Below are 22,216 nucleotides of genomic sequence, written 5' to 3' on the forward strand. Positions count from 1 at the left end.
GTTGGCAGAAGATTCTAGGTTAGGGCTGTAGGCTAAAGCATAAACTCAGTAAATTGCAGATTATAAACACATTTATGAACAGCTGACTCTGTCACCAGAGTCAAACTTACCACACTGGCGGCAGGCTCCTTTGCATATATTCAAATGAGCACCCGCCAAACCAGGTTCCACGCTCAACGTGATACATTTTTGCTGCTATTATTATACTTGCAAAGAAACCCCAGAAGGCTGGGGCAATCAAAAATTGGAAATACAACTCAGTTTTCTTTCTCTCCACGGAAATCTTTAGTAAAAGGCGAAAGATTTGTACGTTCTGAAGAGAAAACAGAGCATAACCCAACGTAAGGCTATTCTCTCGGGTGGCTCCAGGAGCAGTCGAACCAACTGTGGGTGATCTGAGATTGATTAGCCAGTGATATCTAAAAAAAAAAAGGTTGGCAGAAGATTCTAGGTTAGGGCTGTAGGCTAAAGCATAAACTCAGTAAATTGCAGATTATAAACACATTTATGAACAGCTGACTCTGTCACCAGAGTCAAACTTACCACACTGGCGGCAGGCTCCTTTGCATATATTCAAATGAGCACCCGCCAAACCAGGTTCCACGCTCAACGTGATACATTTTTGCTGCTATTATTATACTTGCAAAGAAACCCCAGAAGGCTGGGGCAATCAAAAATTGGAAATACAACTCAGTTTTCTTTCTCTCCACGGAAATCTTTAGTAAAAGGCGAAAGATTTGTACGTTCTGAAGAGAAAACAGAGCATAACCCAACGTAAGGCTATTCTCTCGGGTGGCTCCAGGAGCAGTCGAACCAACTGTGGGTGATCTGAGATTGATTAGCCAGTGATATCTAAAAAAAAAAAGGTTGGCAGAAGATTCTAGGTTAGGGCTGTAGGCTAAAGCATAAACTCAGTAAATTGCAGATTATAAACACATTTATGAACAGCTGACTCTGTCACCAGAGTCAAACTTACCACACTGGCGGCAGGCTCCTTTGCATATATTCAAATGAGCACCCGCCAAACCAGGTTCCACGCTCAACGTGATACATTTTTGCTGCTATTATTATACTTGCAAAGAAACCCCAGAAGGCTGGGGCAATCAAAAATTGGAAATACAACTCAGTTTTCTTTCTCTCCACGGAAATCTTTAGTAAAAGGCGAAAGATTTGTACGTTCTGAAGAGAAAACAGAGCATAACCCAACGTAAGGCTATTCTCTCGGGTGGCTCCAGGAGCAGTCGAACCAACTGTGGGTGATCTGAGATTGATTAGCCAGTGATATCTAAAAAAAAAAAGGTTGGCAGAAGATTCTAGGTTAGGGCTGTAGGCTAAAGCATAAACTCAGTAAATTGCAGATTATAAACACATTTATGAACAGCTGACTCTGTCACCAGAGTCAAACTTACCACACTGGCGGCAGGCTCCTTTGCATATATTCAAATGAGCACCCGCCAAACCAGGTTCCACGCTCAACGTGATACATTTTTGCTGCTATTATTATACTTGCAAAGAAACCCCAGAAGGCTGGGGCAATCAAAAATTGGAAATACAACTCAGTTTTCTTTCTCTCCACGGAAATCTTTAGTAAAAGGCGAAAGATTTGTACGTTCTGAAGAGAAAACAGAGCATAACCCAACGTAAGGCTATTCTCTCGGGTGGCTCCAGGAGCAGTCGAACCAACTGTGGGTGATCTGAGATTGATTAGCCAGTGATATCTAAAAAAAAAAAGGTTGGCAGAAGATTCTAGGTTAGGGCTGTAGGCTAAAGCATAAACTCAGTAAATTGCAGATTATAAACACATTTATGAACAGCTGACTCTGTCACCAGAGTCAAACTTACCACACTGGCGGCAGGCTCCTTTGCATATATTCAAATGAGCACCCGCCAAACCAGGTTCCACGCTCAACGTGATACATTTTTGCTGCTATTATTATACTTGCAAAGAAACCCCAGAAGGCTGGGGCAATCAAAAATTGGAAATACAACTCAGTTTTCTTTCTCTCCACGGAAATCTTTAGTAAAAGGCGAAAGATTTGTACGTTCTGAAGAGAAAACAGAGCATAACCCAACGTAAGGCTATTCTCTCGGGTGGCTCCAGGAGCAGTCGAACCAACTGTGGGTGATCTGAGATTGATTAGCCAGTGATATCTAAAAAAAAAAAAGGTTGGCAGAAGATTCTAGGTTAGGGCTGTAGGCTAAAGCATAAACTCAGTAAATTGCAGATTATAAACACATTTATGAACAGCTGACTCTGTCACCAGAGTCAAACTTACCACACTGGCGGCAGGCTCCTTTGCATATATTCAAATGAGCACCCGCCAAACCAGGTTCCACGCTCAACGTGATACATTTTTGCTGCTATTATTATACTTGCAAAGAAACCCCAGAAGGCTGGGGCAATCAAAAATTGGAAATACAACTCAGTTTTCTTTCTCTCCACGGAAATCTTTAGTAAAAGGCGAAAGATTTGTACGTTCTGAAGAGAAAACAGAGCATAACCCAACGTAAGGCTATTCTCTCGGGTGGCTCCAGGAGCAGTCGAACCAACTGTGGGTGATCTGAGATTGATTAGCCAGTGATATCTAAAAAAAAAAGGTTGGCAGAAGATTCTAGGTTAGGGCTGTAGGCTAAAGCATAAACTCAGTAAATTGCAGATTATAAACACATTTATGAACAGCTGACTCTGTCACCAGAGTCAAACTTACCACACTGGCGGCAGGCTCCTTTGCATATATTCAAATGAGCACCCGCCAAACCAGGTTCCACGCTCAACGTGATACATTTTTGCTGCTATTATTATACTTGCAAAGAAACCCCAGAAGGCTGGGGCAATCAAAAATTGGAAATACAACTCAGTTTTCTTTCTCTCCACGGAAATCTTTAGTAAAAGGCGAAAGATTTGTACGTTCTGAAGAGAAAACAGAGCATAACCCAACGTAAGGCTATTCTCTCGGGTGGCTCCAGGAGCAGTCGAACCAACTGTGGGTGATCTGAGATTGATTAGCCAGTGATATCTAAAAAAAAAAGGTTGGCAGAAGATTCTAGGTTAGGGCTGTAGGCTAAAGCATAAACTCAGTAAATTGCAGATTATAAACACATTTATGAACAGCTGACTCTGTCACCAGAGTCAAACTTACCACACTGGCGGCAGGCTCCTTTGCATATATTCAAATGAGCACCCGCCAAACCAGGTTCCACGCTCAACGTGATACATTTTTGCTGCTATTATTATACTTGCAAAGAAACCCCAGAAGGCTGGGGCAATCAAAAATTGGAAATACAACTCAGTTTTCTTTCTCTCCACGGAAATCTTTAGTAAAAGGCGAAAGATTTGTACGTTCTGAAGAGAAAACAGAGCATAACCCAACGTAAGGCTATTCTCTCGGGTGGCTCCAGGAGCAGTCGAACCAACTGTGGGTGATCTGAGATTGATTAGCCAGTGATATCTAAAAAAAAAAAGGTTGGCAGAAGATTCTAGGTTAGGGCTGTAGGCTAAAGCATAAACTCAGTAAATTGCAGATTATAAACACATTTATGAACAGCTGACTCTGTCACCAGAGTCAAACTTACCACACTGGCGGCAGGCTCCTTTGCATATATTCAAATGAGCACCCGCCAAACCAGGTTCCACGCTCAACGTGATACATTTTTGCTGCTATTATTATACTTGCAAAGAAACCCCAGAAGGCTGGGGCAATCAAAAATGGAAATACAACTCAGTTTTCTTTCTCTCCACGGAAATCTTTAGTAAAAGGCGAAAGATTTGTACGTTCTGAAGAGAAAACAGAGCATAACCCAACGTAAGGCTATTCTCTCGGGTGGCTCCAGGAGCAGTCGAACCAACTGTGGGTGATCTGAGATTGATTAGCCAGTGATATCTAAAAAAAAAAGGTTGGCAGAAGATTCTAGGTTAGGCTGTAGGCTAAAGCATAAACTCAGTAAATTGCAGATTATAAACACATTTATGAACAGCTGACTCTGTCACCAGAGTCAAACTTACCACACTGGCGGCAGGCTCCTTTGCATATATTCAAATGAGCACCCGCCAAACCAGGTTCCACGCTCAACGTGATACATTTTTGCTGCTATTATTATACTTGCAAAGAAACCCCAGAAGGCTGGGGCAATCAAAAATTGGAAATACAACTCAGTTTTTCTTTCTCTCCACGGAAATCTTTAGTAAAAGGCGAAAGATTTGTACGTTCTGAAGAGAAAACAGAGCATAACCCAACGTAAGGCTATTCTCTCGGGTGGCTCCAGGAGCAGTCGAACCAACTGTGGGTGATCTGAGATTGATTAGCCAGTGATATCTAAAAAAAAAAAGGTTGGCAGAAGATTCTAGGTTAGGGCTGTAGGCTAAAGCATAAACTCAGTAAATTGCAGATTATAAACACATTTATGAACAGCTGACTCTGTCACCAGAGTCAAACTTACCACACTGGCGGCAGGCTCCTTTGCATATATTCAAATGAGCACCCGCCAAACCAGGTTCCACGCTCAACGTGATACATTTTTGCTGCTATTATTATACTTGCAAAGAAACCCAGAAGGCTGGGGCAATCAAAAATTGGAAATACAACTCAGTTTTCTTTCTCTCCACGGAAATCTTTAGTAAAAGGCGAAAGATTTGTACGTTCTGAAGAGAAAACAGAGCATAACCCAACGTAAGGCTATTCTCTCGGGTGGCTCCAGGAGCAGTCGAACCAACTGTGGGTGATCTGAGATTGATTAGCCAGTGATATCTAAAAAAAAAAAGGTTGGCAGAAGATTCTAGGTTAGGGCTGTAGGCTAAAGCATAAACTCAGTAAATTGCAGATTATAAACACATTTATGAACAGCTGACTCTGTCACCAGAGTCAAACTTACCACACTGGCGGCAGGCTCCTTTGCATATATTCAAATGAGCACCCGCCAAACCAGGTTCCACGCTCAACGTGATACATTTTTGCTGCTATTATTATACTTGCAAAGAAACCCCAGAAGGCTGGGGCAATCAAAAATTGGAAATACAACTCAGTTTTCTTTCTCTCCACGGAAATCTTTAGTAAAAGGCGAAAGATTTGTACGTTCTGAAGAGAAAACAGAGCATAACCCAACGTAAGGCTATTCTCTCGGGTGGCTCCAGGAGCAGTCGAACCAACTGTGGGTGATCTGAGATTGATTAGCCAGTGATATCTAAAAAAAAAAAGGTTGGCAGAAGATTCTAGGTTAGGGCTGTAGGCTAAAGCATAAACTCAGTAAATTGCAGATTATAAACACATTTATGAACAGCTGACTCTGTCACCAGAGTCAAACTTACCACACTGGCGGCAGGCTCCTTTGCATATATTCAAATGAGCACCCGCCAAACCAGGTTCCACGCTCAACGTGATACATTTTTGCTGCTATTATTATACTTGCAAAGAAACCCCAGAAGGCTGGGGCAATCAAAAATTGGAAATACAACTCAGTTTTCTTTCTCTCCACGGAAATCTTTAGTAAAAGGCGAAAGATTTGTACGTTCTGAAGAGAAAACAGAGCATAACCCAACGTAAGGCTATTCTCTCGGGTGGCTCCAGGAGCAGTCGAACCAACTGTGGGTGATCTGAGATTGATTAGCCAGTGATATCTAAAAAAAAAAAGGTTGGCAGAAGATTCTAGGTTAGGGCTGTAGGCTAAAGCATAAACTCAGTAAATTGCAGATTATAAACACATTTATGAACAGCTGACTCTGTCACCAGAGTCAAACTTACCACACTGGCGGCAGGCTCCTTTGCATATATTCAAATGAGCACCCGCCAAACCAGGTTCCACGCTCAACGTGATACATTTTTGCTGCTATTATTATACTTGCAAAGAAACCCCAGAAGGCTGGGGCAATCAAAAATTGGAAATACAACTCAGTTTTCTTTCTCTCCACGGAAATCTTTAGTAAAAGGCGAAAGATTTGTACGTTCTGAAGAGAAAACAGAGCATAACCCAACGTAAGGCTATTCTCTCGGGTGGCTCCAGGAGCAGTCGAACCAACTGTGGGTGATCTGAGATTGATTAGCCAGTGATATCTAAAAAAAAAAAGGTTGGCAGAAGATTCTAGGTTAGGGCTGTAGGCTAAAGCATAAACTCAGTAAATTGCAGATTATAAACACATTTATGAACAGCTGACTCTGTCACCAGAGTCAAAACTTACCACACTGGCGGCAGGCTCCTTTGCATATATTCAAATGAGCACCCGCCAAACCAGGTTCCACGCTCAACGTGATACATTTTTGCTGCTATTATTATACTTGCAAAGAAACCCCAGAAGGCTGGGGCAATCAAAAATTGGAAATACAACTCAGTTTTCTTTCTCTCCACGGAAATCTTTAGTAAAAGGCGAAAGATTTGTACGTTCTGAAGAGAAAACAGAGCATAACCCAACGTAAGGCTATTCTCTCGGGTGGCTCCAGGAGCAGTCGAACCAACTGTGGGTGATCTGAGATTGATTAGCCAGTGATATCTAAAAAAAAAAAGGTTGGCAGAAGATTCTAGGTTAGGGCTGTAGGCTAAAGCATAAACTCAGTAAATTGCAGATTATAAACACATTTATGAACAGCTGACTCTGTCACCAGAGTCAAACTTACCACACTGGCGGCAGGCTCCTTTGCATATATTCAAATGAGCACCCGCCAAACCAGGTTCCACGCTCAACGTGATACATTTTTGCTGCTATTATTATACTTGCAAAGAAACCCCAGAAGGCTGGGGCAATCAAAAATTGGAAATACAACTCAGTTTTCTTTCTCTCCACGGAAATCTTTAGTAAAAGGCGAAAGATTTGTACGTTCTGAAGAGAAAACAGAGCATAACCCAACGTAAGGCTATTCTCTCGGGTGGCTCCAGGAGCAGTCGAACCAACTGTGGGTGATCTGAGATTGATTAGCCAGTGATATCTAAAAAAAAAAGGTTGGCAGAAGATTCTAGGTTAGGGCTGTAGGCTAAAGCATAAACTCAGTAAATTGCAGATTATAAACACATTTATGAACAGCTGACTCTGTCACCAGAGTCAAACTTACCACACTGGCGGCAGGCTCCTTTGCATATATTCAAATGAGCACCCGCCAAACCAGGTTCCACGCTCAACGTGATACATTTTTGCTGCTATTATTATACTTGCAAAGAAACCCCAGAAGGCTGGGGCAATCAAAAATTGGAAATACAACTCAGTTTTCTTTCTCTCCACGGAAATCTTTAGTAAAAGGCGAAAGATTTGTACGTTCTGAAGAGAAAACAGAGCATAACCCAACGTAAGGCTATTCTCTCGGGTGGCTCCAGGAGCAGTCGAACCAACTGTGGGTGATCTGAGATTGATTAGCCAGTGATATCTAAAAAAAAAAAGGTTGGCAGAAGATTCTAGGTTAGGGCTGTAGGCTAAAGCATAAACTCAGTAAATTGCAGATTATAAACACATTTATGAACAGCTGACTCTGTCACCAGAGTCAAACTTACCACACTGGCGGCAGGCTCCTTTGCATATATTCAAATGAGCACCCGCCAAACCAGGTTCCACGCTCAACGTGATACATTTTTGCTGCTATTATTATACTTGCAAAGAAACCCCAGAAGGCTGGGGCAATCAAAAATTGGAAATACAACTCAGTTTTCTTTCTCTCCACGGAAATCTTTAGTAAAAGGCGAAAGATTTGTACGTTCTGAAGAGAAAACAGAGCATAACCAACGTAAGGCTATTCTCTCGGGTGGCTCCAGGAGCAGTCGAACCAACTGTGGGTGATCTGAGATTGATTAGCCAGTGATATCTAAAAAAAAAAGGTTGGCAGAAGATTCTAGGTTAGGGCTGTAGGCTAAAGCATAAACTCAGTAAATTGCAGATTATAAACACATTTATGAACAGCTGACTCTGTCACCAGAGTCAAACTTACCACACTGGCGGCAGGCTCCTTTGCATATATTCAAATGAGCACCCGCCAAACCAGGTTCCACGCTCAACGTGATACATTTTTGCTGCTATTATTATACTTGCAAAGATAACCCCAGAAGGCTGGGGCAATCAAAAATTGGAAATACAACTCAGTTTTCTTTCTCTCCACGGAAATCTTTAGTAAAAGGCGAAAGATTTGTACGTTCTGAAGAGAAAACAGAGCATAACCCAACGTAAGGCTATTCTCTCGGGTGGCTCCAGGAGCAGTCGAACCAACTGTGGGTGATCTGAGATTGATTAGCCAGTGATATCTAAAAAAAAAAGGTTGGCAGAAGATTCTAGGTTAGGGCTGTAGGCTAAAGCATAAACTCAGTAAATTGCAGATTATAAACACATTTATGAACAGCTGACTCTGTCACCAGAGTCAAACTTACCACACTGGCGGCAGGCTCCTTTGCATATATTCAAATGAGCACCCGCCAAACCAGGTTCCACGCTCAACGTGATACATTTTTGCTGCTATTATTATACTTGCAAAGAAACCCCAGAAGGCTGGGGGCAATCAAAAATTGGAAATACAACTCAGTTTTCTTTCTCTCCACGGAAATCTTTAGTAAAAGGCGAAAGATTTGTACGTTCTGAAGAGAAAACAGAGCATAACCCAACGTAAGGCTATTCTCTCGGGTGGCTCCAGGAGCAGTCGAACCAACTGTGGGTGATCTGAGATTGATTAGCCAGTGATATCTAAAAAAAAAAAGGTTGGCAGAAGATTCTAGGTTAGGGCTGTAGGCTAAAGCATAAACTCAGTAAATTGCAGATTATAAACACATTTATGAACAGCTGACTCTGTCACCAGAGTCAAACTTACCACACTGGCGGCAGGCTCCTTTGCATATATTCAAATGAGCACCCGCCAAACCAGGTTCCACGCTCAACGTGATACATTTTTGCTGCTATTATTATACTTGCAAAGAAACCCCAGAAGGCTGGGGCAATCAAAAATTGGAAATACAACTCAGTTTTCTTTCTCTCCACGGAAATCTTTAGTAAAAGGCGAAAGATTTGTACGTTCTGAAGAGAAAACAGAGCATAACCCAACGTAAGGCTATTCTCTCGGGTGGCTCCAGGAGCAGTCGAACCAACTGTGGGTGATCTGAGATTGATTAGCCAGTGATATCTAAAAAAAAAAAGGTTGGCAGAAGATTCTAGGTTAGGGCTGTAGGCTAAAGCATAAACTCAGTAAATTGCAGATTATAAACACATTTATGAACAGCTGACTCTGTCACCAGAGTCAAACTTACCACACTGGCGGCAGGCTCCTTTGCATATATTCAAATGAGCACCCGCCAAACCAGGTTCCACGCTCAACGTGATACATTTTTGCTGCTATTATTATACTTGCAAAGAAACCCCAGAAGGCTGGGGCAATCAAAAATTGGAAATACAACTCAGTTTTCTTTCTCTCCACGGAAATCTTTAGTAAAAGGCGAAAGATTTGTACGTTCTGAAGAGAAAACAGAGCATAACCCAACGTAAGGCTATTCTCTCGGGTGGCTCCAGGAGCAGTCGAACCAACTGTGGGTGATCTGAGATTGATTAGCCAGTGATATCTAAAAAAAAAAAGGTTGGCAGAAGATTCTAGGTTAGGGCTGTAGGCTAAAGCATAAACTCAGTAAATTGCAGATTATAAACACATTTATGAACAGCTGACTCTGTCACCAGAGTCAAACTTACCACACTGGCGGCAGGCTCCTTTGCATATATTCAAATGAGCACCCGCCAAACCAGGTTCCACGCTCAACGTGATACATTTTTGCTGCTATTATTATACTTGCAAAGAAACCCCAGAAGGCTGGGGCAATCAAAAATTGGAAATACAACTCAGTTTTCTTTCTCTCCACGGAAATCTTTAGTAAAAGGCGAAAGATTTGTACGTTCTGAAGAGAAAACAGAGCATAACCCAACGTAAGGCTATTCTCTCGGGTGGCTCCAGGAGCAGTCGAACCAACTGTGGGTGATCTGAGATTGATTAGCCAGTGATATCTAAAAAAAAAAAGGTTGGCAGAAGATTCTAGGTTAGGGCTGTAGGCTAAAGCATAAACTCAGTAAATTGCAGATTATAAACACATTTATGAACAGCTGACTCTGTCACCAGAGTCAAACTTACCACACTGGCGGCAGGCTCCTTTGCATATATTCAAATGAGCACCCGCCAAACCAGGTTCCACGCTCAACGTGATACATTTTTGCTGCTATTATTATACTTGCAAAGAAACCCCAGAAGGCTGGGGCAATCAAAAATTGGAAATACAACTCAGTTTTCTTTCTCTCCACGGAAATCTTTAGTAAAAGGCGAAAGATTTGTACGTTCTGAAGAGAAAACAGAGCATAACCCAACGTAAGGCTATTCTCTCGGGTGGCTCCAGGAGCAGTCGAACCAACTGTGGGTGATCTGAGATTGATTAGCCAGTGATATCTAAAAAAAAAAAGGTTGGCAGAAGATTCTAGGTTAGGGCTGTAGGCTAAAGCATAAACTCAGTAAATTGCAGATTATAAACACATTTATGAACAGCTGACTCTGTCACCAGAGTCAAACTTACCACACTGGCGGCAGGCTCCTTTGCATATATTCAAATGAGCACCCGCCAAACCAGGTTCCACGCTCAACGTGATACATTTTTGCTGCTATTATTATACTTGCAAAGAAACCCCAGAAGGCTGGGGCAATCAAAAATTGGAAATACAACTCAGTTTTCTTTCTCTCCACGGAAATCTTTAGTAAAAGGCGAAAGATTTGTACGTTCTGAAGAGAAAACAGAGCATAACCCAACGTAAGGCTATTCTCTCGGGTGGCTCCAGGAGCAGTCGAACCAACTGTGGGTGATCTGAGATTGATTAGCCAGTGATATCTAAAAAAAAAAAGGTTGGCAGAAGATTCTAGGTTAGGGCTGTAGGCTAAAGCATAAACTCAGTAAATTGCAGATTATAAACACATTTATGAACAGCTGACTCTGTCACCAGAGTCAAACTTACCACACTGGCGGCAGGCTCCTTTGCATATATTCAAATGAGCACCCGCCAAACCAGGTTCCACGCTCAACGTGATACATTTTTGCTGCTATTATTATACTTGCAAAGAAACCCCAGAAGGCTGGGGCAATCAAAAATTGGAAATACAACTCAGTTTTCTTTCTCTCCACGGAAATCTTTAGTAAAAGGCGAAAGATTTGTACGTTCTGAAGAGAAAACAGAGCATAACCCAACGTAAGGCTATTCTCTCGGGTGGCTCCAGGAGCAGTCGAACCAACTGTGGGTGATCTGAGATTGATTAGCCAGTGATATCTAAAAAAAAAAAGGTTGGCAGAAGATTCTAGGTTAGGGCTGTAGGCTAAAGCATAAACTCAGTAAATTGCAGATTATAAACACATTTATGAACAGCTGACTCTGTCACCAGAGTCAAACTTACCACACTGGCGGCAGGCTCCTTTGCATATATTCAAATGAGCACCCGCCAAACCAGGTTCCACGCTCAACGTGATACATTTTTGCTGCTATTATTATACTTGCAAAGAAACCCCAGAAGGCTGGGGCAATCAAAAATTGGAAATACAACTCAGTTTTCTTTCTCTCCACGGAAATCTTTAGTAAAAGGCGAAAGATTTGTACGTTCTGAAGAGAAAACAGAGCATAACCCAACGTAAGGCTATTCTCTCGGGTGGCTCCAGGAGCAGTCGAACCAACTGTGGGTGATCTGAGATTGATTAGCCAGTGATATCTAAAAAAAAAAAGGTTGGCAGAAGATTCTAGGTTAGGGCTGTAGGCTAAAGCATAAACTCAGTAAATTGCAGATTATAAACACATTTATGAACAGCTGACTCTGTCACCAGAGTCAAACTTACCACACTGGCGGCAGGCTCCTTTGCATATATTCAAATGAGCACCCGCCAAACCAGGTTCCACGCTCAACGTGATACATTTTTGCTGCTATTATTATACTTGCAAAGAAACCCCAGAAGGCTGGGGCAATCAAAAATTGGAAATACAACTCAGTTTTCTTTCTCTCCACGGAAATCTTTAGTAAAAGGCGAAAGATTTGTACGTTCTGAAGAGAAAACAGAGCATAACCCAACGTAAGGTTATTCTCTCGGGTGGCTCCAGGAGCAGTCGAACCAACTGTGGGTGATCTGAGATTGATTAGCCAGTGATATCTAAAAAAAAAAAGGTTGGCAGAAGATTCTAGGTTAGGGCTGTAGGCTAAAGCATAAACTCAGTAAATTGCAGATTATAAACACATTTATGAACAGCTGACTCTGTCACCAGAGTCAAACTTACCACACTGGCGGCAGGCTCCTTTGCATATATTCAAATGAGCACCCGCCAAACCAGGTTCCACGCTCAACGTGATACATTTTTGCTGCTATTATTATACTTGCAAAGAAACCCCAGAAGGCTGGGGCAATCAAAAATTGGAAATACAACTCAGTTTTCTTTCTCTCCACGGAAATCTTTAGTAAAAGGCGAAAGATTTGTACGTTCTGAAGAGAAAACAGAGCATAACCCAACGTAAGGCTATTCTCTCGGGTGGCTCCAGGAGCAGTCGAACCAACTGTGGGTGATCTGAGATTGATTAGCCAGTGATATCTAAAAAAAAAAAGGTTGGCAGAAGATTCTAGGTTAGGGCTGTAGGCTAAAGCATAAACTCAGTAAATTGCAGATTATAAACACATTTATGAACAGCTGACTCTGTCACCAGAGTCAAACTTACCACACTGGCGGCAGGCTCCTTTGCATATATTCAAATGAGCACCCGCCAAACCAGGTTCCACGCTCAACGTGATACATTTTTGCTGCTATTATTATACTTGCAAAGAAACCCCAGAAGGCTGGGGCAATCAAAAATTGGAAATACAACTCAGTTTTCTTTCTCTCCACGGAAATCTTTAGTAAAAGGCGAAAGATTTGTACGTTCTGAAGAGAAAACAGAGCATAACCCAACGTAAGGTTATTCTCTCGGGTGGCTCCAGGAGCAGTCGAACCAACTGTGGGTGATCTGAGATTGATTAGCCAGTGATATCTAAAAAAAAAAAGGTTGGCAGAAGATTCTAGGTTAGGGCTGTAGGCTAAAGCATAAACTCAGTAAATTGCAGATTATAAACACATTTATGAACAGCTGACTGTCACCAGAGTCAAACTTACCACACTGGCGGCAGGCTCCTTTGCATATATTCAAATGAGCACCCGCCAAACCAGGTTCCACGCTCAACGTGATACATTTTTGCTGCTATTATTATACTTGCAAAGAAACCCCAGAAGGCTGGGGCAATCAAAAATTGGAAATACAACTCAGTTTTCTTTCTCTCCACGGAAATCTTTAGTAAAAGGCGAAAGATTTGTACGTTCTGAAGAGAAAACAGAGCATAACCCAACGTAAGGCTATTCTCTCGGGTGGCTCCAGGAGCAGTCGAACCAACTGTGGGTGATCTGAGATTGATTAGCCAGTGATATCTAAAAAAAAAAAGGTTGGCAGAAGATTCTAGGTTAGGGCTGTAGGCTAAAGCATAAACTCAGTAAATTGCAGATTATAAACACATTTATGAACAGCTGACTCTGTCACCAGAGTCAAACTTACCACACTGGCGGCAGGCTCCTTTGCATATATTCAAATGAGCACCCGCCAAACCAGGTTCCACGCTCAACGTGATACATTTTTGCTGCTATTATTATACTTGCAAAGAAACCCCAGAAGGCTGGGGCAATCAAAAATTGGAAATACAACTCAGTTTTCTTTCTCTCCACGGAAATCTTTAGTAAAAGGCGAAAGATTTGTACGTTCTGAAGAGAAAACAGAGCATAACCCAACGTAAGGCTATTCTCTCGGGTGGCTCCAGGAGCAGTCGAACCAACTGTGGGTGATCTGAGATTGATTAGCCAGTGATATCTAAAAAAAAAAAGGTTGGCAGAAGATTCTAGGTTAGGGCTGTAGGCTAAAGCATAAACTCAGTAAATTGCAGATTATAAACACATTTATGAACAGCTGACTCTGTCACCAGAGTCAAACTTACCACACTGGCGGCAGGCTCCTTTGCATATATTCAAATGAGCACCCGCCAAACCAGGTTCCACGCTCAACGTGATACATTTTTGCTGCTATTATTATACTTGCAAAGAAACCCCAGAAGGCTGGGGCAATCAAAAATTGGAAATACAACTCAGTTTTCTTTCTCTCCACGGAAATCTTTAGTAAAAGGCGAAAGATTTGTACGTTCTGAAGAGAAAACAGAGCATAACCCAACGTAAGGCTATTCTCTCGGGTGGCTCCAGGAGCAGTCGAACCAACTGTGGGTGATCTGAGATTGATTAGCCAGTGATATCTAAAAAAAAAAAGGTTGGCAGAAGATTCTAGGTTAGGGCTGTAGGCTAAAGCATAAACTCAGTAAATTGCAGATTATAAACACATTTATGAACAGCTGACTCTGTCACCAGAGTCAAACTTACCACACTGGCGGCAGGCTCCTTTGCATATATTCAAATGAGCACCCGCCAAACCAGGTTCCACGCTCAACGTGATACATTTTTGCTGCTATTATTATACTTGCAAAGAAACCCCAGAAGGCTGGGGCAATCAAAAATTGGAAATACAACTCAGTTTTCTTTCTCTCCACGGAAATCTTTAGTAAAAGGCGAAAGATTTGTACGTTCTGAAGAGAAAACAGAGCATAACCCAACGTAAGGCTATTCTCTCGGGTGGCTCCAGGAGCAGTCGAACCAACTGTGGGTGATCTGAGATTGATTAGCCAGTGATATCTAAAAAAAAAAAGGTTGGCAGAAGATTCTAGGTTAGGGCTGTAGGCTAAAGCATAAACTCAGTAAATTGCAGATTATAAACACATTTATGAACAGCTGACTCTGTCACCAGAGTCAAACTTACCACACTGGCGGCAGGCTCCTTTGCATATATTCAAATGAGCACCCGCCAAACCAGGTTCCACGCTCAACGTGATACATTTTTGCTGCTATTATTATACTTGCAAAGAAACCCCAGAAGGCTGGGGCAATCAAAAATTGGAAATACAACTCAGTTTTCTTTCTCTCCACGGAAATCTTTAGTAAAAGGCGAAAGATTTGTACGTTCTGAAGAGAAAACAGAGCATAACCCAACGTAAGGCTATTCTCTCGGGTGGCTCCAGGAGCAGTCGAACCAACTGTGGGTGATCTGAGATTGATTAGCCAGTGATATCTAAAAAAAAAAAGGTTGGCAGAAGATTCTAGGTTAGGGCTGTAGGCTAAAGCATAAACTCAGTAAATTGCAGATTATAAACACATTTATGAACAGCTGACTCTGTCACCAGAGTCAAACTTACCACACTGGCGGCAGGCTCCTTTGCATATATTCAAATGAGCACCCGCCAAACCAGGTTCCACGCTCAACGTGATACATTTTTGCTGCTATTATTATACTTGCAAAGAAACCCCAGAAGGCTGGGGCAATCAAAAATTGGAAATACAACTCAGTTTTCTTTCTCTCCACGGAAATCTTTAGTAAAAGGCGAAAGATTTGTACGTTCTGAAGAGAAAACAGAGCATAACCCAACGTAAGGTTATTCTCTCGGGTGGCTCCAGGAGCAGTCGAACCAACTGTGGGTGATCTGAGATTGATTAGCCAGTGATATCTAAAAAAAAAAAGGTTGGCAGAAGATTCTAGGTTAGGGCTGTAGGCTAAAGCATAAACTCAGTAAATTGCAGATTATAAACACATTTATGAACAGCTGACTCTGTCACCAGAGTCAAACTTACCACACTGGCGGCAGGCTCCTTTGCATATATTCAAATGAGCACCCGCCAAACCAGGTTCCACGCTCAACGTGATACATTTTTGCTGCTATTATTATACTTGCAAAGAAACCCCAGAAGGCTGGGGCAATCAAAAATTGGAAATACAACTCAGTTTTCTTTCTCTCCACGGAAATCTTTAGTAAAAGGCGAAAGATTTGTACGTTCTGAAGAGAAAACAGAGCATAACCCAACGTAAGGCTATTCTCTCGGGTGGCTCCAGGAGCAGTCGAACCAACTGTGGGTGATCTGAGATTGATTAGCCAGTGATATCTAAAAAAAAAAAGGTTGGCAGAAGATTCTAGGTTAGGGCTGTAGGCTAAAGCATAAACTCAGTAAATTGCAGATTATAAACACATTTATGAACAGCTGACTCTGTCACCAGAGTCAAACTTACCACACTGGCGGCAGGCTCCTTTGCATATATTCAAATGAGCACCCGCCAAACCAGGTTCCACGCTCAACGTGATACATTTTTGCTGCTATTATTATACTTGCAAAGAAACCCCAGAAGGCTGGGGCAATCAAAAATTGGAAATACAACTCAGTTTTCTTTCTCTCCACGGAAATCTTTAGTAAAAGGCGAAAGATTTGTACGTTCTGAAGAGAAAACAGAGCATAACCCAACGTAAGGTTATTCTCTCGGGTGGCTCCAGGAGCAGTCGAACCAACTGTGGGTGATCTGAGATTGATTAGCCAGTGATATCTAAAAAAAAAAAGGTTGGCAGAAGATTCTAGGTTAGGGCTGTAGGCTAAAGCATAAACTCAGTAAATTGCAGATTATAAACACATTTATGAACAGCTGACTCTGTCACCAGAGTCAAACTTACCACACTGGCGGCAGGCTCCTTTGCATATATTCAAATGAGCACCCGCCAAACCAGGTTCCACGCTCAACGTGATACATTTTTGCTGCTATTATTATACTTGCAAAGAAACCCCAGAAGGCTGGGGCAATCAAAAATTGGAAATACAACTCAGTTTTCTTTCTCTCCACGGAAATCTTTAGTAAAAGGCGAAAGATTTGTACGTTCTGAAGAGAAAACAGAGCATAACCCAACGTAAGGCTATTCTCTCGGGTGGCTCCAGGAGCAGTCGAACCAACTGTGGGTGATCTGAGATTGATTAGCCAGTGATATCTAAAAAAAAAAAGGTTGGCAGAAGATTCTAGGTTAGGGCTGTAGGCTAAAGCATAAACTCAGTAAATTGCAGATTATAAACACATTTATGAACAGCTGACTCTGTCACCAGAGTCAAACTTACCACACTGGCGGCAGGCTCCTTTGCATATATTCAAATGAGCACCCGCCAAACCAGGTTCCACGCTCAACGTGATACATTTTTGCTGCTATTATTATACTTGCAAAGAAACCCCAGAAGGCTGGGGCAATCAAAAATTGGAAATACAACTCAGTTTTCTTTCTCTCCACGGAAATCTTTAGTAAAAGGCGAAAGATTTGTACGTTCTGAAGAGAAAACAGAGCATAACCCAACGTAAGGCTATTCTCTCGGGTGGCTCCAGGAGCAGTCGAACCAACTGTGGGTGATCTGAGATTGATTAGCCAGTGATATCTAAAAAAAAAAAGGTTGGCAGAAGATTCTAGGTTAGGGCTGTAGGCTAAAGCATAAACTCAGTAAATTGCAGATTATAAACACATTTATGAACAGCTGACTCTGTCACCAGAGTCAAACTTACCACACTGGCGGCAGGCTCCTTTGCATATATTCAAATGAGCACCCGCCAAACCAGGTTCCACGCTCAACGTGATACATTTTTGCTGCTATTATTATACTTGCAAAGAAACCCCAGAAGGCTGGGGCAATCAAAAATTGGAAATACAACTCAGTTTTCTTTCTCTCCACGGAAATCTTTAGTAAAAGGCGAAAGATTTGTACGTTCTGAAGAGAAAACAGAGCATAACCCAACGTAAGGCTATTCTCTCGGGTGGCTCCAGGAGCAGTCGAACCAACTGTGGGTGATCTGAGATTGATTAGCCAGTGATATCTAAAAAAAAAAAGGTTGGCAGAAGATTCTAGGTTAGGGCTGTAGGCTAAAGCATAAACTCAGTAAATTGCAGATTATAAACACATTTATGAACAGCTGACTCTGTCACCAGAGTCAAACTTACCACACTGGCGGCAGGCTCCTTTGCATATATTCAAATGAGCACCCGCCAAACCAGGTTCCACGCTCAACGTGATACATTTTTGCTGCTATTATTATACTTGCAAAGAAACCCCAGAAGGCTGGGCAATCAAAAATTGGAAATACAACTCAGTTTTCTTTCTCTCCACGGAAATCTTTAGTAAAAGGCGAAAGATTTGTACGTTCTGAAGAGAAAACAGAGCATAACCCAACGTAAGGCTATTCTCTCGGGTGGCTCCAGGAGCAGTCGAACCAACTGTGGGTGATCTGAGATTGATTAGCCAGTGATATCTAAAAAAAAAAAGGTTGGCAGAAGATTCTAGGTTAGGGCTGTAGGCTAAAGCATAAACTCAGTAAATTGCAGATTATAAACACATTTATGAACAGCTGACTCTGTCACCAGAGTCAAACTTACCACACTGGCGGCAGGCTCCTTTGCATATATTCAAATGAGCACCCGCCAAACCAGGTTCCACGCTCAACGTGATACATTTTTGCTGCTATTATTATACTTGCAAAGAAACCCCAGAAGGCTGGGGCAATCAAAAATTGGAAATACAACTCAGTTTTCTTTCTCTCCACGGAAATCTTTAGTAAAAGGCGAAAGATTTGTACGTTCTGAAGAGAAAACAGAGCATAACCCAACGTAAGGCTATTCTCTCGGGTTGGCTCCAGGAGCAGTCGAACCAACTGTGGGTGATCTGAGATTGATTAGCCAGTGATATCTAAAAAAAAAAAGGTTGGCAGAAGATTCTAGGTTAGGGCTGTAGGCTAAAGCATAAACTCAGTAAATTGCAGATTATAAACACATTTATGAACAGCTGACTCTGTCACCAGAGTCAAACTTACCACACTGGCGGCAGGCTCCTTTGCATATATTCAAATGAGCACCCGCCAAACCAGGTTCCACGCTCAACGTGATACATTTTTGCTGCTATTATTATACTTGCAAAGAAACCCCAGAAGGCTGGGGCAATCAAAAATTGGAAATACAACTCAGTTTTCTTTCTCTCCACGGAAATCTTTAGTAAAAGGCGAAAGATTTGTACGTTCTGAAGAGAAAACAGAGCATAACCCAACGTAAGGTTATTCTCTCGGGTGGCTCCAGGAGCAGTCGAACCAACTGTGGGTGATCTGAGATTGATTAGCCAGTGATATCTAAAAAAAAAAAGGTTGCAGAAGATTCTAGGTTAGGGCTGTAGGCTAAAGCATAAACTCAGTAAATTGCAGATTATAAACACATTTATGAACAGCTGACTCTGTCACCAGAGTCAAACTTACCACACTGGCGGCAGGCTCCTTTGCATATATTCAAATGAGCACCCGCCAAACCAGGTTCCACGCTCAACGTGATACATTTTTGCTGCTATTATTATACTTGCAAAGAAACCCCAGAAGGCTGGGGCAATCAAAAATTGGAAATACAACTCAGTTTTCTTTCTCTCCACGGAAATCTTAGTAAAAGGCGAAAGATTTGTACGTTCTGAAGAGAAAACAGAGCATAACCCAACGTAAGGCTATTCTCTCGGGTGGCTCCAGGAGCAGTCGAACCAACTGTGGGTGATCTGAGATTGATTAGCCAGTGATATCTAAAAAAAAAAAGGTTGGCAGAAGATTCTAGGTTAGGGCTGTAGGCTAAAGCATAAACTCAGTAAATTGCAGATTATAAACACATTTATGAACAGCTGACTCTGTCACCAGAGTCAAACTTACCACACTGGCGGCAGGCTCCTTTGCATATATTCAAATGAGCACCCGCCAAACCAGGTTCCACGCTCAACGTGATACATTTTTGCTGCTATTATTATACTTGCAAAGAAACCCCAGAAGGCTGGGGCAATCAAAATTGGAAATACAACTCAGTTTTCTTTCTCTCCACGGAAATCTTTAGTAAAAGGCGAAAGATTTGTACGTTCTGAAGAGAAAACAGAGCATAACCCAACGTAAGGTTATTCTCTCGGGTGGCTCCAGGAGCAGTCGAACCAACTGTGGGTGATCTGAGATTGATTAGCCAGTGATATCTAAAAAAAAAAAGGTTGGCAGAAGATTCTAGGTTAGGGCTGTAGGCTAAAGCATAAACTCAGTAAATTGCAGATTATAAACACATTTATGAACAGCTGACTGTCACCAGAGTCAAACTTACCACACTGGCGGCAGGCTCCTTTGCATATATCAAATGAGCACCCGCCAAACCAGGTTCCACGCTCAACGTGATACATTTTTGCTGCTATTATTATACTTGCAAAGAAACCCCAGAAGGCTGGGGCAATCAAAAATTGGAAATACAACTCAGTTTTCTTTCTCTCCACGGAAATCTTTAGTAAAAGGCGAAAGATTTGTACGTTCTGAAGAGAAAACAGAGCATAACCCAACGTAAGGCTATTCTCTCGGGTGGCTCCAGGAGCAGTCGAACCAACTGTGGGTGATCTGAGATTGATTAGCCAGTGATATCTAAAAAAAAAAAGGTTGGCAGAAGATTCTAGGTTAGGGCTGTAGGCTAAAGCATAAACTCAGTAAATTGCAGATTATAAACACATTTATGAACAGCTGACTCTGTCACCAGAGTCAAACTTACCACACTGGCGGCAGGCTCCTTTGCATATATTCAAATGAGCACCCGCCAAACCAGGTTCCACGCTCAACGTGATACATTTTTGCTGCTATTATTATACTTGCAAAGAAACCCCAGAAGGCTGGGGCAATCAAAAATTGGAAATACAACTCAGTTTTCTTTCTCTCCACGGAAATCTTTAGTAAAAGGCGAAAGATTTGTACGTTCTGAAGAGAAAACAGAGCATAACCCAACGTAAGGCTATTCTCTCGGGTGGCTCCAGGAGCAGTCGAACCAACTGTGGGTGATCTGAGATTGATTAGCCAGTGATATCTAAAAAAAAAAAGGTTGGCAGAAGATTCTAGGTTAGGGCTGTAGGCTAAAGCATAAACTCAGTAAATTGCAGATTATAAACACATTTATGAACAGCTGACTCTGTCACCAGAGTCAAACTTACCACACTGGCGGCAGGCTCCTTTGCATATATTCAAATGAGCACCCGCCAAACCAGGTTCCACGCTCAACGTGATACATTTTTGCTGCTATTATTATACTTGCAAAGAAACCCCAGAAGGCTGGGGCAATCAAAATTGGAAATACAACTCAGTTTTCTTTCTCTCCACGGAAATCTTTAGTAAAAGGCGAAAGATTTGTACGTTCTGAAGAGAAAACAGAGCATAACCCAACGTAAGGCTATTCTCTCGGGTGGCTCCAGGAGCAGTCGAACCAACTGTGGGTGATCTGAGATTGATTAGCCAGTGATATCTAAAAAAAAAAAGGTTGGCAGAAGATTCTAGGTTAGGGCTGTAGGCTAAAGCATAAACTCAGTAAATTGCAGATTATAAACACATTTATGAACAGCTGACTCTGTCACCAGAGTCAAACTTACCACACTGGCGGCAGGCTCCTTTGCATATATTCAAATGAGCACCCGCCAAACCAGGTTCCACGCTCAACGTGATACATTTTTGCTGCTATTATTATACTTGCAAAGAAACCCCAGAAGGCTGGGGCAATCAAAAATTGGAAATACAACTCAGTTTTCTTTCTCTCCACGGAAATCTTTAGTAAAAGGCGAAAGATTTGTACGTTCTGAAGAGAAAACAGAGCATAACCCAACGTAAGGCTATTCTCTCGGGTGGCTCCAGGAGCAGTCGAACCAACTGTGGGTGATCTGAGATTGATTAGCCAGTGATATCTAAAAAAAAAAAGGTTGGCAGAAGATTCTAGGTTAGGGCTGTAGGCTAAAGCATAAACTCAGTAAATTGCAGATTATAAACACATTTATGAACAGCTGACTCTGTCACCAGAGTCAAACTTACCACACTGGCGGCAGGCTCCTTTGCATATATTCAAATGAGCACCCGCCAAACCAGGTTCCACGCTCAACGTGATACATTTTTGCTGCTATTATTATACTTGCAAAGAAACCCCAGAAGGCTGGGGCAATCAAAAATTGGAAATACAACTCAGTTTTCTTCTCTCCACGGAAATCTTTAGTAAAAGGCGAAAGATTTGTACGTTCTGAAGAGAAAACAGAGCATAACCCAACGTAAGGCTATTCTCTCGGGTGGCTCCAGGAGCAGTCGAACCAACTGTGGGTGATCTGAGATTGATTAGCCAGTGATATCTAAAAAAAAAAAGGTTGGCAGAAGATTCTAGGTTAGGGCTGTAGGCTAAAGCATAAACTCAGTAAATTGCAGATTATAAACACATTTATGAACAGCTGACTCTGTCACCAGAGTCAAACTTACCACACTGGCGGCAGGCTCCTTTGCATATATTCAAATGA

The 22,216-nt window shown here is 42.0% G+C and overlaps 51 non-coding genes across 51 annotated transcripts; all 51 read right to left on the reverse strand.

Moving 5' to 3' along the window:
* Positions 1-216: 216 nt before the first annotated feature.
* On the reverse strand, positions 217-333 carry LOC137505205 (U5 spliceosomal RNA). Its single transcript, XR_011019826.1, has one exon. It is a non-coding gene; the product is annotated as a U5 spliceosomal RNA (small nuclear RNA).
* A 316-nt stretch (positions 334-649) lies between these two features.
* On the reverse strand, positions 650-766 carry LOC137505206 (U5 spliceosomal RNA). The gene has a single exon (XR_011019827.1). It is a non-coding gene; the product is annotated as a U5 spliceosomal RNA (small nuclear RNA).
* A 316-nt stretch (positions 767-1,082) lies between these two features.
* LOC137505207 (U5 spliceosomal RNA) lies at positions 1,083-1,199 on the reverse strand. Its single transcript, XR_011019828.1, has one exon. It is a non-coding gene; the product is annotated as a U5 spliceosomal RNA (small nuclear RNA).
* Positions 1,200-1,515: 316 nt separating this feature from the next.
* On the reverse strand, positions 1,516-1,632 carry LOC137505208 (U5 spliceosomal RNA). Its single transcript, XR_011019829.1, has one exon. It is a non-coding gene; the product is annotated as a U5 spliceosomal RNA (small nuclear RNA).
* Positions 1,633-1,948: 316 nt separating this feature from the next.
* LOC137505209 (U5 spliceosomal RNA) lies at positions 1,949-2,065 on the reverse strand. The gene has a single exon (XR_011019830.1). It is a non-coding gene; the product is annotated as a U5 spliceosomal RNA (small nuclear RNA).
* Positions 2,066-2,382: 317 nt separating this feature from the next.
* LOC137505210 (U5 spliceosomal RNA) lies at positions 2,383-2,499 on the reverse strand. The gene has a single exon (XR_011019831.1). It is a non-coding gene; the product is annotated as a U5 spliceosomal RNA (small nuclear RNA).
* A 315-nt stretch (positions 2,500-2,814) lies between these two features.
* On the reverse strand, positions 2,815-2,931 carry LOC137505211 (U5 spliceosomal RNA). The gene has a single exon (XR_011019832.1). It is a non-coding gene; the product is annotated as a U5 spliceosomal RNA (small nuclear RNA).
* Positions 2,932-3,246: 315 nt separating this feature from the next.
* Positions 3,247-3,363, reverse strand: LOC137505212 (U5 spliceosomal RNA). The gene has a single exon (XR_011019833.1). It is a non-coding gene; the product is annotated as a U5 spliceosomal RNA (small nuclear RNA).
* Positions 3,364-3,679: 316 nt separating this feature from the next.
* On the reverse strand, positions 3,680-3,795 carry LOC137505263 (U5 spliceosomal RNA). Its single transcript, XR_011019884.1, has one exon. It is a non-coding gene; the product is annotated as a U5 spliceosomal RNA (small nuclear RNA).
* Positions 3,796-4,109: 314 nt separating this feature from the next.
* LOC137505282 (U5 spliceosomal RNA) lies at positions 4,110-4,227 on the reverse strand. Its single transcript, XR_011019902.1, has one exon. It is a non-coding gene; the product is annotated as a U5 spliceosomal RNA (small nuclear RNA).
* Positions 4,228-4,542: 315 nt separating this feature from the next.
* Positions 4,543-4,659, reverse strand: LOC137505329 (U5 spliceosomal RNA). The gene has a single exon (XR_011019948.1). It is a non-coding gene; the product is annotated as a U5 spliceosomal RNA (small nuclear RNA).
* A 316-nt stretch (positions 4,660-4,975) lies between these two features.
* On the reverse strand, positions 4,976-5,092 carry LOC137505213 (U5 spliceosomal RNA). Its single transcript, XR_011019834.1, has one exon. It is a non-coding gene; the product is annotated as a U5 spliceosomal RNA (small nuclear RNA).
* Positions 5,093-5,408: 316 nt separating this feature from the next.
* On the reverse strand, positions 5,409-5,525 carry LOC137505215 (U5 spliceosomal RNA). Its single transcript, XR_011019836.1, has one exon. It is a non-coding gene; the product is annotated as a U5 spliceosomal RNA (small nuclear RNA).
* Positions 5,526-5,841: 316 nt separating this feature from the next.
* On the reverse strand, positions 5,842-5,958 carry LOC137505216 (U5 spliceosomal RNA). Its single transcript, XR_011019837.1, has one exon. It is a non-coding gene; the product is annotated as a U5 spliceosomal RNA (small nuclear RNA).
* Positions 5,959-6,275: 317 nt separating this feature from the next.
* On the reverse strand, positions 6,276-6,392 carry LOC137505217 (U5 spliceosomal RNA). Its single transcript, XR_011019838.1, has one exon. It is a non-coding gene; the product is annotated as a U5 spliceosomal RNA (small nuclear RNA).
* Positions 6,393-6,708: 316 nt separating this feature from the next.
* LOC137505218 (U5 spliceosomal RNA) lies at positions 6,709-6,825 on the reverse strand. The gene has a single exon (XR_011019839.1). It is a non-coding gene; the product is annotated as a U5 spliceosomal RNA (small nuclear RNA).
* Positions 6,826-7,140: 315 nt separating this feature from the next.
* Positions 7,141-7,257, reverse strand: LOC137505219 (U5 spliceosomal RNA). The gene has a single exon (XR_011019840.1). It is a non-coding gene; the product is annotated as a U5 spliceosomal RNA (small nuclear RNA).
* Positions 7,258-7,573: 316 nt separating this feature from the next.
* LOC137505220 (U5 spliceosomal RNA) lies at positions 7,574-7,690 on the reverse strand. The gene has a single exon (XR_011019841.1). It is a non-coding gene; the product is annotated as a U5 spliceosomal RNA (small nuclear RNA).
* Positions 7,691-8,005: 315 nt separating this feature from the next.
* LOC137505221 (U5 spliceosomal RNA) lies at positions 8,006-8,122 on the reverse strand. Its single transcript, XR_011019842.1, has one exon. It is a non-coding gene; the product is annotated as a U5 spliceosomal RNA (small nuclear RNA).
* Positions 8,123-8,438: 316 nt separating this feature from the next.
* On the reverse strand, positions 8,439-8,555 carry LOC137505294 (U5 spliceosomal RNA). The gene has a single exon (XR_011019914.1). It is a non-coding gene; the product is annotated as a U5 spliceosomal RNA (small nuclear RNA).
* A 316-nt stretch (positions 8,556-8,871) lies between these two features.
* Positions 8,872-8,988, reverse strand: LOC137505222 (U5 spliceosomal RNA). Its single transcript, XR_011019843.1, has one exon. It is a non-coding gene; the product is annotated as a U5 spliceosomal RNA (small nuclear RNA).
* Positions 8,989-9,304: 316 nt separating this feature from the next.
* Positions 9,305-9,421, reverse strand: LOC137505223 (U5 spliceosomal RNA). Its single transcript, XR_011019844.1, has one exon. It is a non-coding gene; the product is annotated as a U5 spliceosomal RNA (small nuclear RNA).
* Positions 9,422-9,737: 316 nt separating this feature from the next.
* LOC137505224 (U5 spliceosomal RNA) lies at positions 9,738-9,854 on the reverse strand. Its single transcript, XR_011019845.1, has one exon. It is a non-coding gene; the product is annotated as a U5 spliceosomal RNA (small nuclear RNA).
* Positions 9,855-10,170: 316 nt separating this feature from the next.
* Positions 10,171-10,287, reverse strand: LOC137505226 (U5 spliceosomal RNA). The gene has a single exon (XR_011019847.1). It is a non-coding gene; the product is annotated as a U5 spliceosomal RNA (small nuclear RNA).
* Positions 10,288-10,603: 316 nt separating this feature from the next.
* On the reverse strand, positions 10,604-10,720 carry LOC137505227 (U5 spliceosomal RNA). The gene has a single exon (XR_011019848.1). It is a non-coding gene; the product is annotated as a U5 spliceosomal RNA (small nuclear RNA).
* Positions 10,721-11,036: 316 nt separating this feature from the next.
* On the reverse strand, positions 11,037-11,153 carry LOC137505228 (U5 spliceosomal RNA). Its single transcript, XR_011019849.1, has one exon. It is a non-coding gene; the product is annotated as a U5 spliceosomal RNA (small nuclear RNA).
* Positions 11,154-11,469: 316 nt separating this feature from the next.
* LOC137505229 (U5 spliceosomal RNA) lies at positions 11,470-11,586 on the reverse strand. The gene has a single exon (XR_011019850.1). It is a non-coding gene; the product is annotated as a U5 spliceosomal RNA (small nuclear RNA).
* Positions 11,587-11,902: 316 nt separating this feature from the next.
* LOC137505230 (U5 spliceosomal RNA) lies at positions 11,903-12,019 on the reverse strand. The gene has a single exon (XR_011019851.1). It is a non-coding gene; the product is annotated as a U5 spliceosomal RNA (small nuclear RNA).
* A 316-nt stretch (positions 12,020-12,335) lies between these two features.
* Positions 12,336-12,452, reverse strand: LOC137505231 (U5 spliceosomal RNA). The gene has a single exon (XR_011019852.1). It is a non-coding gene; the product is annotated as a U5 spliceosomal RNA (small nuclear RNA).
* A 316-nt stretch (positions 12,453-12,768) lies between these two features.
* On the reverse strand, positions 12,769-12,885 carry LOC137505232 (U5 spliceosomal RNA). Its single transcript, XR_011019853.1, has one exon. It is a non-coding gene; the product is annotated as a U5 spliceosomal RNA (small nuclear RNA).
* A 314-nt stretch (positions 12,886-13,199) lies between these two features.
* Positions 13,200-13,316, reverse strand: LOC137505233 (U5 spliceosomal RNA). Its single transcript, XR_011019854.1, has one exon. It is a non-coding gene; the product is annotated as a U5 spliceosomal RNA (small nuclear RNA).
* A 316-nt stretch (positions 13,317-13,632) lies between these two features.
* On the reverse strand, positions 13,633-13,749 carry LOC137505234 (U5 spliceosomal RNA). The gene has a single exon (XR_011019855.1). It is a non-coding gene; the product is annotated as a U5 spliceosomal RNA (small nuclear RNA).
* A 316-nt stretch (positions 13,750-14,065) lies between these two features.
* On the reverse strand, positions 14,066-14,182 carry LOC137505235 (U5 spliceosomal RNA). Its single transcript, XR_011019856.1, has one exon. It is a non-coding gene; the product is annotated as a U5 spliceosomal RNA (small nuclear RNA).
* A 316-nt stretch (positions 14,183-14,498) lies between these two features.
* On the reverse strand, positions 14,499-14,615 carry LOC137505237 (U5 spliceosomal RNA). Its single transcript, XR_011019858.1, has one exon. It is a non-coding gene; the product is annotated as a U5 spliceosomal RNA (small nuclear RNA).
* A 316-nt stretch (positions 14,616-14,931) lies between these two features.
* On the reverse strand, positions 14,932-15,048 carry LOC137505238 (U5 spliceosomal RNA). Its single transcript, XR_011019859.1, has one exon. It is a non-coding gene; the product is annotated as a U5 spliceosomal RNA (small nuclear RNA).
* A 316-nt stretch (positions 15,049-15,364) lies between these two features.
* Positions 15,365-15,481, reverse strand: LOC137505239 (U5 spliceosomal RNA). The gene has a single exon (XR_011019860.1). It is a non-coding gene; the product is annotated as a U5 spliceosomal RNA (small nuclear RNA).
* Positions 15,482-15,797: 316 nt separating this feature from the next.
* On the reverse strand, positions 15,798-15,914 carry LOC137505240 (U5 spliceosomal RNA). Its single transcript, XR_011019861.1, has one exon. It is a non-coding gene; the product is annotated as a U5 spliceosomal RNA (small nuclear RNA).
* Positions 15,915-16,230: 316 nt separating this feature from the next.
* LOC137505241 (U5 spliceosomal RNA) lies at positions 16,231-16,347 on the reverse strand. Its single transcript, XR_011019862.1, has one exon. It is a non-coding gene; the product is annotated as a U5 spliceosomal RNA (small nuclear RNA).
* Positions 16,348-16,663: 316 nt separating this feature from the next.
* On the reverse strand, positions 16,664-16,780 carry LOC137505242 (U5 spliceosomal RNA). The gene has a single exon (XR_011019863.1). It is a non-coding gene; the product is annotated as a U5 spliceosomal RNA (small nuclear RNA).
* Positions 16,781-17,096: 316 nt separating this feature from the next.
* Positions 17,097-17,213, reverse strand: LOC137505243 (U5 spliceosomal RNA). Its single transcript, XR_011019864.1, has one exon. It is a non-coding gene; the product is annotated as a U5 spliceosomal RNA (small nuclear RNA).
* Positions 17,214-17,529: 316 nt separating this feature from the next.
* Positions 17,530-17,646, reverse strand: LOC137505244 (U5 spliceosomal RNA). Its single transcript, XR_011019865.1, has one exon. It is a non-coding gene; the product is annotated as a U5 spliceosomal RNA (small nuclear RNA).
* Positions 17,647-17,963: 317 nt separating this feature from the next.
* Positions 17,964-18,078, reverse strand: LOC137505268 (U5 spliceosomal RNA). The gene has a single exon (XR_011019888.1). It is a non-coding gene; the product is annotated as a U5 spliceosomal RNA (small nuclear RNA).
* Positions 18,079-18,394: 316 nt separating this feature from the next.
* LOC137505245 (U5 spliceosomal RNA) lies at positions 18,395-18,511 on the reverse strand. Its single transcript, XR_011019866.1, has one exon. It is a non-coding gene; the product is annotated as a U5 spliceosomal RNA (small nuclear RNA).
* A 317-nt stretch (positions 18,512-18,828) lies between these two features.
* Positions 18,829-18,945, reverse strand: LOC137505246 (U5 spliceosomal RNA). Its single transcript, XR_011019867.1, has one exon. It is a non-coding gene; the product is annotated as a U5 spliceosomal RNA (small nuclear RNA).
* A 315-nt stretch (positions 18,946-19,260) lies between these two features.
* Positions 19,261-19,376, reverse strand: LOC137505438 (U5 spliceosomal RNA). Its single transcript, XR_011020053.1, has one exon. It is a non-coding gene; the product is annotated as a U5 spliceosomal RNA (small nuclear RNA).
* A 317-nt stretch (positions 19,377-19,693) lies between these two features.
* Positions 19,694-19,808, reverse strand: LOC137505330 (U5 spliceosomal RNA). The gene has a single exon (XR_011019949.1). It is a non-coding gene; the product is annotated as a U5 spliceosomal RNA (small nuclear RNA).
* A 313-nt stretch (positions 19,809-20,121) lies between these two features.
* Positions 20,122-20,238, reverse strand: LOC137505248 (U5 spliceosomal RNA). Its single transcript, XR_011019869.1, has one exon. It is a non-coding gene; the product is annotated as a U5 spliceosomal RNA (small nuclear RNA).
* Positions 20,239-20,554: 316 nt separating this feature from the next.
* On the reverse strand, positions 20,555-20,671 carry LOC137505249 (U5 spliceosomal RNA). The gene has a single exon (XR_011019870.1). It is a non-coding gene; the product is annotated as a U5 spliceosomal RNA (small nuclear RNA).
* Positions 20,672-20,988: 317 nt separating this feature from the next.
* Positions 20,989-21,103, reverse strand: LOC137505331 (U5 spliceosomal RNA). Its single transcript, XR_011019950.1, has one exon. It is a non-coding gene; the product is annotated as a U5 spliceosomal RNA (small nuclear RNA).
* A 316-nt stretch (positions 21,104-21,419) lies between these two features.
* On the reverse strand, positions 21,420-21,536 carry LOC137505250 (U5 spliceosomal RNA). The gene has a single exon (XR_011019871.1). It is a non-coding gene; the product is annotated as a U5 spliceosomal RNA (small nuclear RNA).
* A 316-nt stretch (positions 21,537-21,852) lies between these two features.
* LOC137505385 (U5 spliceosomal RNA) lies at positions 21,853-21,968 on the reverse strand. Its single transcript, XR_011020002.1, has one exon. It is a non-coding gene; the product is annotated as a U5 spliceosomal RNA (small nuclear RNA).
* Positions 21,969-22,216: the final 248 nt, after the last annotated feature.

Source organism: Hyperolius riggenbachi, chromosome 4 (assembly GCF_040937935.1).
Source record: "Hyperolius riggenbachi isolate aHypRig1 chromosome 4, aHypRig1.pri, whole genome shotgun sequence".
Classification (NCBI taxonomy): domain Eukaryota; kingdom Metazoa; phylum Chordata; class Amphibia; order Anura; family Hyperoliidae; genus Hyperolius; species Hyperolius riggenbachi.